The sequence below is a fragment of the Octopus bimaculoides genome, chromosome 4 (genome assembly GCF_001194135.2).
Source record: "Octopus bimaculoides isolate UCB-OBI-ISO-001 chromosome 4, ASM119413v2, whole genome shotgun sequence".
Classification (NCBI taxonomy): domain Eukaryota; kingdom Metazoa; phylum Mollusca; class Cephalopoda; order Octopoda; family Octopodidae; genus Octopus; species Octopus bimaculoides.
In genome coordinates, this window is record NC_068984.1 from 25,160,605 (window position 1) to 25,167,793 (window position 7,189).

Consider the following 7,189-nt stretch of genomic DNA (forward strand, 5'->3'; position numbering starts at 1 on the left):
ATATATATATATATATATACTTGTATGTATGTATGTATTTATGTATGTATGTGCATATATTCATGTGTGTGTGTCTGTGTTTTCCCCCTTCTGCCATCACTTGACAACCGATGCTTGTGTGTTTATGTCCCTGTAACTTAGCAGTTTGGCAAATGAGACCAATAGAATAAGCACTAGGCTTACAAAAAAAAAAGGTCCATGTGTTGATTTCTTCGACTATAACCCTTTAAGGCAGTACTCCAGCACGACCGCATTCAAACAACTGAAACAAGTAAAGAAATAAAAGAATAAAGATATAAATTAATATAAATAATAGTTCTTTTTAATTTCTTTGTATTGATAAGATATAAAACAATAAATGAAATATAATATATAGGTTTAATTTAGAAAATGTCGTTGTTTGAGAAATTAATATCATAAAACTACTACAAGTATAAAAACTAGGAAGCATATTAATATACTCACATATGCATTAATTTACACATACTTACATGCAAATGTATCAAGACAGATCAACAGTTACTTCAATAGAGATTAGTGTTAAAATGTCAGTACAACAACTCAGACTAAACAATAGGATGACAGGAATTATAGAGGTACACAGTTAAATAATACCAAATAGCAGACAGATTTATCAAAATAACTTCCAGCGGCTTTAAATTGCAATAATTATTTCATGTAGTTTGTCCTTTAACCTATTACTGTATTTGGATCAAATTGTTATTATTATTATTGTTGTTGTTACTGCTGAAAGCACTTGCACAAGATGATTTCTATGACCTAGTTTCACTTTTAGGTTAAACACCTGAGAGAAACATGAATGTCAAACAATTTCATTGCTCTTTTTCCAAAAATTTAACAGGCTGTACATAGAAACGAAGTTACAGTTATTATTATGGTAAAGTAATGGCTAGTATATTTGATGTAGCAAGCTAAGACATTTTAATTAATTAAAGTTACCCTCTCATTGATGAGTACATTCATTTTATAAATGAACAGATAAAGCAAAAAAATCAAAAACAGAGAATAACTCTGCAGTTTGCATTTAATTAAAATTAACAATTCTTTCAAATATAGGCATGAGGCCTGAAATTTGGAGGGAAGGGCCAGTCGATTACATCAACTCCAGTGCTCAACAGGTATTTATTTTTATCAACTCTGAAAAGGAGAAAAGTAAAGTCAACCTCTGCAGTATCTGAACTTAGAATGGAATGCTGGAAAAATGCCACTAAGCATTTTGTTCATCATGCTAACGATTTTGTAACAATGAGTTTATTGTACACAGTGCTCAAGTACATGCACTACAACTCAGTGGAACAAGGTAAAAGAGAGGGCAGAAAGCAGCAGTAAGTCAAGTATAGAAAGATAGCAATGGAAGCTATGCACAGTGCACAGAATGAAATAAAAAAAACATAGAAATTTTCTTTTATTTCTTTTATTTGTTTCAGTCATTTGACTGCGGCCATGCTGGAGCACCGCCTTTAGTCAAGCAAATCGACCCCGGGACTTATTCTTTGTAAGCCTAGTACTTATTCTATCGGTCTCTTTTGCCGAACTGCTAAGTGACGGGGGCATAAACACACCAGCATCGGTTGTCAAGCAATGCTAGGGGGACAAACACAGGCACACAAACACACATATATATAGATATATATACGACGGGCTTCTTTCAGTTTCCGTCTACCAAATCCACTCACAAGGCTTTGGTCGGCCCGAGGCTATAGTAGAAGACACTTGCCCAAGGTGCCACGCAGTGGGACTGAACCCGGAACCATGTGGTTGGTAAGCAAGCTACTTACCACACAGCCACTCCTGCACCTGTAAAAATAGGTTGCTCTAAAGTAGAGAGCAATGCCCATATGTGTTAGAAAGATCGATTGATCTCTTCCGTCCTTGTCAAGGGGAGTGCTAACCGTCTCTCCTTTTTTGCAACACAGTGCAAAAAAGTCAAAGAAGATTGAACAAAGTCAAGAGGATTGTCAGAACATTGCATCCTTTAAAAGGTTTATGCTTCTCAAAATTGGCCAACATTACTCCTGATGTGCCTATGCACTCTTTCGTCTTGTTCAATTTGTAAGGCCATTCTTAATATCAAATTAGCATGGAAGGATGTATCAGAAACATGTATGAATACTTGACGTGAATAATTGTAGATACCATTGTTCAACTTAAACTTGTTCCACCCACATGTAACAAGAAAACGTTTCACACACCCTACCCCAACAACCCAATCTACATCTCTACATCTCTTTTCTTCCTCACATTCCCTTCATACACTATGCTTACCTCTCACTTCCCAATCCTGTCCTCACAACCCTGTTTCTCTCTATCATTGCTATCTGGTAACCACTCTACCATATATGCCCAGGTTTTCACCACTCACTTCCCTACTCCATACACTCTAATTGTGCTTCTTTCACAATATCCTGCCACTTATATTATGACCTTCGAACCTCAAGGATATGCTCTGGCGCTTGCCACCATCAATACCTCTCTCTTCCTTTACTCAACCATCCCATTTATATTCTGATCCCCATCTCTTGTGAGTATGCCCGTCACTTTACAAACATCTTTATCCTGCTGTCTCCCACTCACTCCCTTTCTCCTGCACTTCCCTCAGGTTGGGCAGCATATGTTTCTGTCTTCATTTTCTCTCTCTATCTCTCTCTCTCTCTCTCTCTCTCTCTCCTTCTCCTACACTTCCCTCAGGTTAGGTAACCGTGTATCTCCTTTGCAGCAGCACACCTCTCTCTCTCCGGCTAGATAACCTTATACCTCCTCTACAGCAAGACACCTGTCTCTGTCTCTCTGCCTCACTATAATCTTTCATCATCAGACACAAGATCACCTCCTCCAATGCCCTTTCCACTTGCAAAAGATTCTTCTCTTGCAAGTTACTTGGTGATCCTGTCAGTGAAGGTGCCACTTAAAAAGCATCCAGTCTACGTTGTAAAGTGGTTGGCATTTGGAAGGGAATCCAGCTGTAAAAATTTTGCCAAAAATTGACCTCGCCTGTGCTTGTGCAACGTAAAGAGCACTAAGTCCACTCTGCTGAGTGGTTAGTATTAGGAAGGGCATCCAGCTGTAAAAATCCTGCCAAAACAGTCACAGAAGTCTGGTGCAGGCTTCTGCCTGGCCAGCTCCTGCCAAAGGTGGACGTTAAATGATGATGATGATGATGATATATATATATATATATATATATATATATATATATCATCATCATTTAACATCCGTTTTCCATGCTGGTATGAGTTGGACGGTTTCACTGAGGCCTGGAAAGTCAGTGGTTGCACCAGGCTCCAATCTAATCTGGCAATGTTTCTACAGCTGGATGCCCCTCCTAACACCAACGACTCCAAGAGTGTAGTGGCTGCTTTTTACGTGCCACCAGCATGGGAGCCAGTCAGGGGAATTGGCATCAGTCATGTGACATTGCTATTCAGACTCACTTGAATAAATATCTGTCCTGTATACATTTCAATTATGCCCTCTCCTGACAGGCAAGATTTTCCCTCAGTCATGCATTTCTTTCTTTTCCTCAATCATCCATTTCCTTTTCTCAGAACCTCTCTGGAGGGGGAGTGGTGTAGTGGTTCTTGCAAGCATAGCGTGGATTCGATCCTCCATAGCCAAATTTCACTCAACATTTCAACAGCACTTTTCTCACAGTAAAACAATCGTTTTTCTGTGAGTGACAGCAGTTACATTTGCCAGATACCTTCGCTAAGCAGAATAATGTCTTGCCACTTGACCCTTCTAACCTCCTCTAGGCCACCAAAAGCTAGAAGAGAGATAACAGACCTCCAACAAAATCTATTGTTTTCAATAATATGTCTATCCTTCTAGTTGGTTTTGGATAGTCAAAAAAACAAGAACTCCATAGGCCAAAGTTAGTTCGTGAGAATCAAGTTTGGCTGACAAGGCTCTGAAGGAAAAGGCACAAAGGGACAACTATAGTAACTGACCAACGAAGCAGTAATTTTGTCCCACCACTCTCGCTAACTCACTTTTTTTTCTCTGTAACATTACCACATCTCTCTATATATATTACTATGAGAACATGTACACACATACCGGCCGAAATTAACTCTTTTTACCTCGCATACTTTTCCATTTACTAATTATACATACCAACCCATCGTGGTTTTGGATATATACAAAGTAACGGTAAATAAATATTTCTTTACAACTTCAATCACTGTTCTTCTTCCATCTTGCATATTGACAACCAACACCTTAACAACAACCATTACAATTGGTGACCCTCGACTGCAACGAAGAATCAACAGTTACATATATATATACAAATATATATAAATGTGTGTGTGTGTGTGTGTGTGTGTGTGTGTGTGTGTGTGTGTTTGTGTGTGTGTGAATGTGTCTATTTGTCTGTCTATTAAATATATATATATATATATATATATATATATATATAACTGGCACTCCTTCAGTTATGACAACAAATGTCACAGTTGATATCTGATCAACAAAACGGCTTGCTGGTGAAACTAATACACAAGTGGCAGCACGCATATCCTTAACATAGTTCTCAAGGACATTCAGCATGACACAAGGTGTGTCATGGCTGGCTCTTTGAAATTCAGCTAAGAGGACTGGAGCAACGTGAAATAAAGTGTCATGCTCAAGGACACAATGCGCTGCTGGCTATAGGGTCTTTAGGGTTAAGTAAGTAAGTAAAAAAACAGGAAAAATAATCCAAAATCCTTGTCCGGTACTGGATTGATCCTAAAATTTAATCAGTTTGTTCCAGTCACGAGGCCAAACATCCCTAAAAGTTTCATCCAAATCCAACAAGGGGTTCTTGAGATATCTTGTCCACAGACAAACAAACAAACAAACAGACATGACTGACAGCAATACCTCTGCTTTCACTAAGGCAGAGGTAATAAAGCTAAAGTGAAGATCAACTATGCATATGTTTATTGGAAAAAGTTGATCATCCCTAACTATAACAAATTCATTTTTGCTTCTCTTTTTTCTGTTACGTCTCCAAGATTATTAATATGCTGACTGACATGAATTTTATCTTTGAGTATGCTTAAAAATTTATGTGGACATGTGTCAGTCTCAGAATATTTTTTATGCATGTAAGTTAACTGGTATTTAGACATCTAATATATTAACTGCTTTTCACTGATATTCTCTACAACCATCATTATTTTTATCAATGATTAATATCCACATTTACATGCATGCCTAAATTATATGAAATTGATTGAAGCAGATATTCCATGACCAGATGCTGCTCCTATCACCACCTTTCAGCTGTTTTCATGCAAGATAATATTTCCTCAGGGTTTCATGTGTCTTTATGGAAGATTAAAAATTAATAACACTGCATGTAAGGTTGTGATCCTCATTTGCAACCATTGTGTGATGTTAAGACAAGAAAAAACAAACAACATGCACAAACACAAATACACATGAATGCATGCAAACAGACATATATACATATGCATGTCCTGCATTCCCTATAGAAGTCCCTTTGGTGCCACAGCTCTGTCTCCCTAAATATGAAACTTTGCATCTACAATGTATCAGTCCTCGCTATACTATTCTCCTCTATGGAGCAGAAACAAGGCCTTAAAGCTCTTGGCAAAGGGGATCAACAGCCCTAGCAGAGCCCTGGGGACCATTGAAGGGCTTTATGCATGCACATATCAGTCATCAGCCTCTTACCTTATAGCCATCCACCACACATGCTGGTATGGACATTTACTCTACCTCTCATCAGATCATCCTACCAGGGCCTTACTCTCATTTGATGCAGGAGCTGCAGGCTAGAAGAGGCCCCTTAGAAAGCCCTGCACTAGATGGCTGGAGAGGATTAAGGAAGATTTCCAGAGGTTTGACATCACCTTGCAGGATGCAGAGGGGCTGGCACAGGATTGCCAGTGATGGGGAGCACTAGTGGACCTGGTCAGCTTTACACATGATGATTGCTCTAAAACCACTAATCTGAGATGATCCCAGCCCCATTCTGCAAGAACATAGAGCGAGACACAGAAAGAGATGCAATGAGCTTTTTTCAGTTTCCATTTACCAGATCCATTAACAAGGCTTTCTTCAGCCTGGGGATATAGTAAAAGCGATACTTGTCCAAAGTGCTGCACAGTGCTACTGAACTCAGGAAGTGAACTTCTTTAACCACTCAATCATGCCTGCATCAAACCACACTTGTGCCTAGCCATACTTGTGCCATTGTTCTTTGTATATATTTTATTTCATTTTCTAATATACATTAGCTTTAGATTGTTAATTACTTAGAAATTGATCCAATGTATTATATTTATGTTCTGTTATAATAGTAACACCCTGTATTTGATGTCTATATTAAATAACTGTCAATCATCCCAGTTTTGGTAGTTATATTTTAAATGCTTAAGTCTAGAGCAATTGATTTCCACTCTCCACTTAACGTTTTATAAAGCGGGATGCTTATGTGTTTGTATTTGTTATGTTTGTATTTATTATTATATTATCATTTATGAATTTATATATCTTTTCAGATATACCAATAATTAATAAATATCAGGGTAAGAAAAACGTTTAGAAATTTTTTACTACCAGTGGCCTAGCATGCAGAAAACGAGTCAATAGACTATGTATTATTCATATAAATACAGTGTACATTTAAACACATAAGAGGTGACCTTCATAGGACACCTAGCATGCTAGAAGGAATAGCCAAAATCCAAACCACTATTTGGGACAAATCTTGAAAGGAATGAAAAATAAAAACATTTACTATCTATCTCCTGGACTGTGGTTTCGAGCTCTATATTAGCAAATAAAATAATTTGCTAGGCAGAGCCTTCATCAACAGGTACAGCTATTCCTTCTAGCATGCTAGGTGTCCAATGATGGTCACCTCTTATGTGTTTTAATGTACACTGTATCTATATTTTTCAGATATACCTTGATATGTTGTCATACACACTCACTTTGTTTCATACTTGTGAAAAAATACTGACATACTGAAAAACCTTTTTGACTGTAATGCATTTAACCATTACAAAAAAATATATTCACTATATTATTATGTACAGAGGCATGTTCTTTTTATCGTAATCTGTTCAAAACCCTTTTATGAACTTTAAATATATTATTATATACACATACATTTTATATATATATATATATATATATATATATATATATATAT

The 7,189-nt window shown here is 37.3% G+C and overlaps 1 non-coding gene across 1 annotated transcript; it reads right to left on the minus strand.

The window, feature by feature from the left end:
- Positions 1-1,822: 1,822 nt before the first annotated feature.
- LOC128247735 (U6atac minor spliceosomal RNA) lies at positions 1,823-1,935 on the minus strand. Its single transcript, XR_008264097.1, has one exon. It is a non-coding gene; the product is annotated as a U6atac minor spliceosomal RNA (small nuclear RNA).
- Positions 1,936-7,189: the final 5,254 nt, after the last annotated feature.